This window comes from Triturus cristatus, chromosome 3_1, assembly GCF_964204655.1.
Source record: "Triturus cristatus chromosome 3_1, aTriCri1.1, whole genome shotgun sequence".
In the NCBI taxonomy this organism is placed as follows: Eukaryota; Metazoa; Chordata; class Amphibia; order Caudata; family Salamandridae; genus Triturus; species Triturus cristatus.
Window position 1 is genome coordinate 312,901,157 of NC_140583.1, and position 10,018 is coordinate 312,911,174.

The 10,018-nt window shown below is 49.6% G+C and overlaps 1 pseudogene; it reads left to right on the top strand.

Annotated features, from left to right (window-relative positions):
- Positions 1-9,656: 9,656 nt before the first annotated feature.
- Positions 9,657-9,725, top strand: LOC146860176 (U6 spliceosomal RNA; annotated as a pseudogene).
- The last annotated feature ends 293 nt before the right edge of the window (positions 9,726-10,018 follow it).

Consider the following 10,018-nt stretch of genomic DNA (forward strand, 5'->3'; position numbering starts at 1 on the left):
CGGAAACAACAGCTTTCCACCGCTTCGATTTTAAGGATGGATCTGGGCAGTGCTTGGTTAATGTCTACGAAAATAAAATAAGTATACAAGGGCAATCAATGTCTACGAAAATAAAAAAAGTATACAAGGGCAATTAATAAAAAAAAGTATACAAGGGCAATTAATGTCTCTACGAAAATAAAATAAGTATACAAGGGCAATTAATAAAAAAAGTATACAAGTGCAATTAATGTCTACGGAAATAAAATAAGTATACAAGGGCTATGCTACTTTGTTTGCAATGGGCATCAAGTGGTGTCCCTTGTGGTATGATCTACAAAACTCAATAACATTAAATACAAATAAAAAAAAAAGTTTACAAGGGCTCAAAGTATTTTTTAAGATTCCCTCTCTGGCGCTCCCGCATAACAAGGCTAGCTAGCGTTCACCGTCCTGCCTCACTCTTGCAGGTTCCCTTTATCCCTGCGTTCTCCCTTTGTCATGGTTTCTTATCTTTCTCCTCTTTAGTGCAGCCCTGCCCACCTTGAGGACATTTTCACTGCGTGAAAGGGGGCGAGTCCTTGGCAAGCGGGTGGGGTCATGGTGAGATGGGCCTAGGAACCCTGCTCTGCCCAAACAACCCCTACCTGCACCCACCTGCACAAATTAACCCCTACGTTCAGCACTCCAAATAGGCGCTGGACCGAGAGACATTTACATCACTGAGTGCTCCAAGTTGCCTAGCATCTAGCATCAACCCTTGCAACTAGACAGCCTCATCAAGGTTCCACAATCAATCTTGGCCTCCTTGTAGTACCATCAAAAAGAGATAAGTCGAGTGCTGATTGTGGGCGGGTTTTTCAGTGGATCTGCACACAGGCAAATGACAGGATTATTTAGCTCTGGACGCTGCATTCATCTCCTGTTATTCATTTGTGTCACTTCCGGCCAAGGTCCAAAGCTGGAGCTGGAGGTGAAAGCGTTGGTAACCAGCACTGGTGTGTAGCCCAGGGGTAGTGTTTTCAGGGAAGAGGCTGGAAGGCTGGGTTTCAGGACGGTTCCCGAATCCCAGCCCCCCATATATTTGCAGCATGTACGTTATCATTAGTGCAATGGCGCTCCCCACCAATGTGAATCGTGCAAGCTGACATATGTGGATCATGCATGCTCATATATGTGAATCATGCAAGCTGACATATGTGAACCATGCAAGCTGACATATGTGAATCATGCATGCTCATATGTGTGAATCATGCAAGCTGACATATGTGAATCATGCAAGCTGATATGTGTGAACCATTCAAGCTCATATGTGTGAATCATGCAAGCTGACAGGTCTCCTTTGGAATTTGGTGGTGGCGATGCCAGGTGGTGGCATAAGGAGCATAGAAGTGATGATGGTTAGATGGGCCACATAGACGCAGTGCATGCTGGAGGTTAATAGAATCAGGGAGGGGTGTGTGAGCTTCAGAAGACTGCAAGCGGACTAGATTCACAAGTCACTGAGAGGAAAGGACTCGCGAATGCCCAAGTGGTGCCAGCAGAAGAAGGATTTGCGAGCGCATAGGCTTGTTTTGAATAATCATCTTAAATTGCACTTTGGCCGCTGAATGGAGGGATTGTGTGGCACAGTAGTCCTGGGTGCAATGTTGAGACAGGATTACATATTCCTGCATGCAGGCAGGCATCATTAAGGAAAGGGATTCCCTTCTGGAATCCAGAGGTGGTTAGCAGGAGTTGCCAGTAGGAAGTAGTGACGAGCTGAAAAAATAAAGAAAACAAGAAGTAAACCCACCCCAGGTCCCTTTGACGTCGTGAGCAGTCGAAGATCTGAAGACATTAAAGCCAGTGCTAGGAGGCATCAGGCCAGGCCGGGCCTCCGGGAAGCGAACATTACGCCAGTGCTACACATTCAGGGCGCCCTCAACCTTGGGAAGGGACCCACTGGCCCTTCCTAAGAAGTGATAATAAAAGGGAAGCAGCAGAGCCTCCCGGGGCCTGGTCCTTTATGAGCAGGAGAGGTGGTATATCAGATTGGCATGAAGGGAAACATTGAAGGACATATAGGATTCATGCCACTTTACCACAAGTGAATACTAGTCAATAGCACGCTAGTTCACCTGCCTAGCCCCACGCAGTCCATTCCTTCCGCACATTCACACATCCACAGAGCCAGAAGGGGGTGATCTAGATGTATGGTTCCCTACGGCTGTGTGGTGGTTCAGCCCATGCACATTTATTTAGGCTCCCCCGGCACAATTATTTCGCCGCAAAGCATCACTAGCCTCCTAATGGAGAAATTCAAAGCCAGACCCCATAGAGAGGCAAGCATTGGCAAAGCCAATAGGTCTCGCCCATGGGTGAGCTATTGGCTTTGGAAATCGGGTGGGGGTGGCTACCAGGGGATGAGGGGAGGACACGAAACAGAGACAAAGGGGGAGAAGAAACAAGGACGAGGTAAAAGAAAAAGGTTGGGGTTGGGGATAAGTTAAAACAAGCATTTACAATGCAATGGTCTCGGCATTGTTAAAGTTAGAGCTGTTGGCATTGCTCATGACATTATTCTTGTTTATGTTTTTGTTTTTAAAACAATTAAAGAAACGGCATTGTTATTTACAATGTCAATAGCTTAATCACTCTCCAATGCGAGACCTATTGCATTTGCACCCACACACAGAGCCACAGACACAAAGCCACCCACACACGGAGCCACCCACACATACAGAGCCACTCACATAGAGCAACCCACACACAAATAGAGCCACCCACAGAGCCACCTACACACACACAGAGTTACCCACACACAGACAGAGTCACCACACACAGAGCCTCCCACACACACACAGAGCCTCCCACACACAGAGCCTCCCCCACACACACACAGCCACACACAAAGGACACCAGGAAGTAAAAGTGATACACAAAGCGATTGTGCTCAAGCAATACTGTATGATTGTCACCCGCACAATCAAAATCCTGTATTCCTGAGGGTAGCAGACCCGACGCAATCACGAGTAACTACAAGCGTAAGTGTATAGTGTCATAAGTATTAGGGTCTATGCTTCCGGAAGTCACTGGAAAGCAGTTAAGTGTATAACATAAACCTTACAACAAACACAAGTTCGTGGACAGGTCAGCAGCGAGAACAGCGAATACTGCGATTGGTTGAATAATATGCGATACAGATGTAGTGAGGCTAGGCGCTGTCTAATGCCATGTGTCCCACCTGGGGAGGGTGACAGGGGAGTTTGATGTGACCATTAGCATACACTACGTCGTTTTGAGAGACCAGGAGGGGAGTGACATTAGATAATATTAAACGCTCTCAAGAGGTGCTAGGAGTTTTCGCGTGTTATATCAGACTCTTAGAGGAGGTTCACCGGTGGTCTGGGCAACGATAGCGCCAATGCAATCACAGTATAGTTAGAATGAGATTCCTTGTCTTGTTCTAGGATAGAAAAGCTAACACCACCCCTCTTCAACAAAGTACACACCCACCCAGCAAGCCTTGTATTCATTCTCTTCCCTAGAGAGGCTATCTACGTTAATATCTTGCCCCGCCCCCTTACTACGTCCCCTACTCACCAGCCGGTCTTTTTCCAGCAGGAAGACGCTTGCCGTCTTATCGAAAGACCCGGATGCCAAGCGGCGTCCGTTGCAACTCCAGGCGACTGAGTGAACCTTGGCGGTGTGCGCTGGAAACTGTCTGGTCTTGTTATTCGCTTTAAAGAACTCCTGCATCTCTTGCGTGTATAGAGATGCCATGCCGAGAGCAGGGAACACGTGCTACCGCGACTGCGCGAAGCTGTATCCTTAGCTGTGCACGCAGACAGGCACTAACTAAACAACCGGTAACGACAGTACGCACGCGCATGGCGTCATAATAAAACTGACGAATCTGGTTGTCTAACGAAGGGCGCGCACGCGCTTTGTCATTGATGCCATGGTGGGAGTTCGTTCCTTTTGCTTTTTTGTTACCATTTTCGAACGGCTCAAAGTAAAGATGGCCACCACGCTTGTCCTCGCTCTGAACACTTTTCTTTTAAAGGGTTCCCCGGCTAAGTTGAGAGCAGGCATTATCGTGTGCAAAAGCACTTTTGAAAGAAAAAAAAAGCTTGTATGTGAGGTCGATTTACCGTTTACTGCGCTTGAAAAACAAATCGTGCCCCACAGACAGCGGCATGGCTGACACCGACCCCAGGACCCCTCAGGAGCTCGCCGACTTGGTAACCATGTTTCTCCGAGGTCAAGCAGAAATGCCTTGGAGAAACGTGGTGGGATTTTCGGATTGGGGGGCTTGTTTTTCTTTCTCTCCTCTTCCCATTGGCTGGAATGTTTATATTCCAGAGGAGAGAAAGAAAGTAAAAAACACGCCCCCAAATCCGAAAAGGACGGAGCTTGTTTGGAGAGACAAAGCTCTTCTCCAATGGCGGACCAGCATTTAAGAGGCCAGCCAATGGAGAAGAGAGAGAAGAGGGGCGGGTTCAAGCCCCACTTCTCAAAGTCATGGGGCCCGATTCACAGAACTAGCTTAAGACAAAATCCTAAACTTACTACCATTTTCGTATTCTCAGAAGGCACTTACTCATTTTGGTATTCACAGAAGACACTTACTCACTTCGGTATTCACAGAAGTTAGGAGTCCTAACTTTAGGACTCCTAAATGCATTCTGTGAATACCGAAAGTCTTAAAATTAGGATTTTTCTCTGTTTAGGAGTCCTAAAGTTAGGACTCCTAACTTTACTACTACTAAATTGAGAAAAATCCTAATTTTAAGGCTTTTGGAATTCACAGAAGGCATTTAGGAGTCCTAAAGTTAGGAGTCCTAACTATACTATTACTAAACTGAGAAAAATCCTAATTTTAAGACTTTCAGTATTCACAGAAGGTATTTAGGAGTCCTAAAGTTAGGAGTCCTAACTATACTATTACTAAACTGAGAAAAATCCTAATTTTAAGGCTTTCGGTATTCACAGAAGGCATTTAGGAGTCCTAAAGTTAGGAGTCCTAACTTTACTACTACTAAATTGAGAAAAATCCTAATTTTAAGACTTTCGGTATTCACAGAAGGCATTTAGGAGTCCTAAAGTTAGGAGTCCTAACTATACTACTACTAAACTGAGAAAAATCCTAATTTTAAGACTTTCGGTATTCACAGAAGGCATTTAGGAGTCCTAAAGTTAGGACTCCTAACTTCTGTGAATACCGAAATGAGTAAGTGCCTTCTGTGAATACCAAAATGAGCAAGTGCCTTCTGTGAATACCAAAATGGTAGTAAGTTTAGGATTTTGTCTTAAGTTAGTTCTGTGAATCGGGCCCATTAAATCTCACGAGCGAGACTGCGCAAGCGCAGCCTTCGCTAGCCGAGACCTAAAAAGAAAAGGAGCGATGGGGGAAGGAGAAGGAACAGGGGTGGGAGGGCTGGTGAGAGGGGAGAAGAAACAGGGATGGGTGAAAAAACGGGAGTGGTGGTCATAATTAAAAAAATGAAGAGATTCTGCTGGACTTCCTAAAGCACTAATGCCAAAAATAAATTAAACATTGTTATTACTGCAGAGGCAAGTCTCCAATAAGTACATTATGCTCCTTGATGGTGCGGGGCTCGCATGTATCTCCCGGTGCGCTTGTACATCCAACAGGGGTACACTGAGATCTGCTGGTGCTCTGGTGATGCAGATGAGACACGTGCAGATCTGCAAGTGCCCTCCTGCAGAAGCAGCAGGCAGGTTCGGATCAGCTGAAGTCGACCTGCTCTCCTGTGTGCAAGTCATAAGGGGGCTCGCAGAATGCACCGGGATTAGCCCAGAATTTTGGATCGTGAACATGGGCCTCTGCCATCCATCGCACTCAGCAGGAGTGGGTGCTCAGACAATGCAAACAGTGTGCGGGGAGAGGAATACCCAGGCAAGGAGTGACTCAGAGGGTTCCCTGCTGAGACAGCAGCCTGTCCACGTCATAAAGACTGTACTCTGCCCAGGGATACACAGCATGCTACCCTAGCCACAACATAGCTGGACTGGAGGCAAGGCAACACGGACAGGAGGGATATGGCGTAAGGGTCAGAGCTGCGATTTTGGAACTTGGTGTAGGCTCTACATCAGGGGTCTCCAACCTTTTCTGTAGTGGGAGCTACTTTCGACTTGTGAAAATCATTGTGAGCTACTGAAGACAAAGCAACTCGCATATTGGATCAAGACATACCCAGGCCAGCTTTATTGACTTTAAGCCTAATGTCCATAGAACCAGATACTATAGTTTGGACAAAATACTTTGACTCTGGGCCCTATGACAGTGCTGCCATGTGTGTCAGTGAGAGCGTGGTCTTTGGAGATGTATGTACTTGTGTGCGTGTGTTACAAATGGGGGTCTCTAGTTGGCAATGGCTGGCCACTGTCCAAGTAGGGACCCTTCTTCCTAAGTCAGAATAAGAGGGCTACACCCTTTGATAACCCTCGCTCAACCCTGTGGTAACGTAGCACGAGCAGCTAGGCTTATCTCAGAGGCAGTGTGTGAAGCATTTATGACCATACACAGTAACACAGTGAAGAACACTACAAAGGGACACCACACAAGTAGTTATAAAAAATAAGTATCTTTATATATAGACTTAACACAAGACGAATACCGATAAAAATCCACAATACTGTAAAAATAGGATTACTCTTGAAATGCTGCAAAAATAGTTCAAAGTGTGCAAAGAGGAGTTCAGTTCAAAGCAGTGGTCTCTGAGACCCTTTTACTTGCAAAGTACCTGGATTTCGTAGCAAAACCAACAAAATATCGCAAAGAAGCTGTAGCGATGATTTTCTGCACGCGAGGCCGGCGATGCGATGAATCCTTGCCGTGAGGGAGGAGACGATGTGCCGATCTGCTGATGCGTGTGGGGACAAGGCGACAAACTTCTGCACGCTAGGCCGTTGATGCGTTGACTCCTTGCCGCGAGGGAGGAGACGTGGTGACGATCCTGTTGCGTGTGCGATCGGGTTGCGATGCGAAGAAATGGCGCTCCGCGAGGGAGCCACGATCCTGATGTGATGCGATGTAAAATGGCGGACGCCCGGCGTCCGCGCTGCGATGTCGTTATGCGATGATCTCGATATGATGATCTGTGGGGTTAGCGAGCACTTGGCAGCCCGCAACCGTGCGATGATTTTTGGATTTAGCGAGCGCTTGGCAGCCCGCAAACGTGCGATGCGATGATCTTTGGTAGCGAGCACTCAGCGGCATCAGCGCGATGATTTTCCGGTGCGCTTTCAGCTGCGGCGGCTCGCAAACGGGTGTTAGCGACGATTTCAGCACTCTCTTCTCTGTAGTAGAACTAGAGGCCCTGGAACTCACAGGAGCCTCACCTGCAGATAGAAATCCTCGCTGGGAGGAATCAGGAGGCTGGTGGTGAAGTCTGATGTGCCTGAGACTTCAACAGGAGGCTAGCTCTCTCCTAGCCCTTGGGTGATTGCTGTAGCAAGATAAATAAAATTTCTCTCAAAGTCCTTTTCCCTCTTCTTCCAAGTCCAATGGTAACCACTGCAGGCCAATCCAAGAAACAGCACACAAGCACAAGGATAGTCACCTACTGCAGATTCCTTCAGTCACACGGACAGAGGTTCGTCTTGTTGTCCAGGAGCAATACATATTGTAGGGGTCTCAGCACAGATATTTATACCCCAAAAGTCTTTGTTCTCAGAAGCTACAGGTCACTGAACCCAGCCAGAACCAGTTCTGCTCAGTCCTGGAGCACTTTGTTTACCAGGCTGCATCCTTCCTTTGAGAAAGAGGGGGTCTGCCATCAGACGCACAGTAGGAGGTGGAGCCAGCATTCACCTTGCCAGGCACAGCCTTATTCAGGTCAAGGTGCTACCCCTCCCCATACTCCAATGCAGATCTCTCTATTCAACCCAAGTCTGACTCAGCCTGTCCTGTCCCTCCAAAACCAAACAGCCAATAAACATAACAGCAGAGCACACTGGAAGGCTTAGGCAAGAAAATACCTACTTTCTAAAAATGGTATTTTCAAACACAGAATATAAAAATAAACTTCACTAAAAGATGTATTTTAATATTCTGAGCTCGGGCATACTAAATTCGTTTTTCTACCATGTTCCTTGGGTCAGTTAGGACTATAGAATGTAATAGTCAAACTGCCCATTACCCCCAGGTCCCTTATGTCCTCGTCCCCTTCATTAACAGATAGGAGATTACTATCTCCCGACAGAAAAAAAGAGCAGAAGGCATGCTGGGACCCTAATACTGCCCCTCCCACCGGGAGTACATAAGCAGTACTTACCCAGCATCCCGTCTGTTCTTTTTTTCTGTCTATCGACAGAATGGACGTGATGTGCTGTTCTGCTACTCCTGCTGGGCTGGTGTGGCGTTTCTTTCTTCCTCCCCCCGCCCGGCTGCCTGGCTGTGCGGGCTGGGGGGGGCGTTCCTGGTCCGTCCCCTGGCCTGCCGGGCTTGCTGGGGGTCGTGACGGTGGTGGCCGGTGTGCTGCCTGGATCCTGCGGGTCCTTTGCGGCTGGTGCGCTCCCGGGTACTTCGGGGTCGCGTGCACGTCTTCCTGAAGCTGGGCGTTTGGGAGGCGTGCCGCGTTTCCTCTGTGCCGTACCTTCCCGCTGTTGGGGTGGGGGCCTTGCTGCTGGTGGTGTCCGGCTCCTGCCCTGGGTGAGTCCCGCATTGCGGTGTTTTTTGTTCACGCTATGCTGTGGTGCTCTTTTCTCTATTTCAGGTCCGTGGTGGGCGGCGGAGGCTCCTGGGGATGCCGGGGTTTGTACCCAGGAACTCATACATGCGAAGTAATGCGCTCTGCCGCTGAGCTCCTTCCCGACCGTCGTGCCCATGGATGACCTTTCCTTTGGGGTGGGGGCCTTGCTGCTGGTGGTGTCCAGCCCCTGCCCTGGGTGAGTCCCGCATAGCGGTTTTGTGGTTCTTCGCTATGCGTTGGTGCTCTTTCTTTCTTTCAGGTCCGTGATGGATGGCGTGGGCTCTTGGGGATGCCGGGGTTTGAACCCGGGACCTCGTGCTTGCGAAGCATGCGCTCTGCCACTGAGCTACATCCCGACCGGCGCGCCCATGGGTTCCCTTTAGGTTGGCGCTGTCCTGGTTCTTTGATGTCGCTGTCGCTTGACTGCTTGGGGGTGTTGGGGTGCGTGGCTCCTTGCTCCTCCTTCCTGCCCGTTTGCCCTGTGTCCGAGTGATTCTTCTGCTGCCGGAGTTTGTGCCTGCGGCAGTGTGACGCTCCTTCTGGCTGCTGCCTCTGCGTGTGCTTGTTGCCTCCCGGTTGTGGAGGAGCCTGGCAGGGGCTGTTCGCCTGGTCTCCCTGCGCCTTGCGCACTTGTAGGTGTCCTTGGGTGCCGTCCCTAGTGTTCTTGTGGGGCGATCCGGTACCTTTGCGTCGGGTTCCCGTTCTGTGGCTGTGTGACTTGCGGTTCTCTGCTGCACTTCGAGTGTTTGCGTGGTGCTACGTAGAGTTGGTGTGCTCCTTCTCTTTTCCCCGTGTCCGCCCCTCTCTGTCCTGTCCCCGGTGTGTGTTGGGGTTCCGTTCCCGTGGTGCTCTCGTGGGTTCTGTTGGTTGTGCACTGGGGCTGCTGTGTGGCCCTTTCTTTCGGGGGATGTTGGCCGCTGGACGCCTCTGTCTTTGGGCACTTCCTGCTCATCCCGAGCTGCTGGTTGCTCCTTTCCACCGAGAAGATTAGCATGGCCCCTGCGCAAGGATGACACGCGGATTCGTGAAGCGTTCCATGTTTTAATGGTGGTGCCGGTCCTCCCGCTCCTGTTCCGTTTTTGGCGGGTTGCCCTTGGCCTGTTTGGGTGGCGGTGGCTCCTGGTGTTGCCGGGGTTTGTACCTAGGGCCTCCTGCTTGTGCTGCTTGCTCTCTGCTGCAGCGCTGCATCCCCACTTCGGCCCTCGTGTGTGGTCTATAGGGCTGGGGTTCTTGCCTGGTTGGGCTGTTCCTCGTCCTTGGCTTCCTGGGTGTTCCGGGTGGCTGGGATGGTGTGCTGGGGTGTGCGGTGATGCCGGTGTTTTGGTTCACCGTGTAGG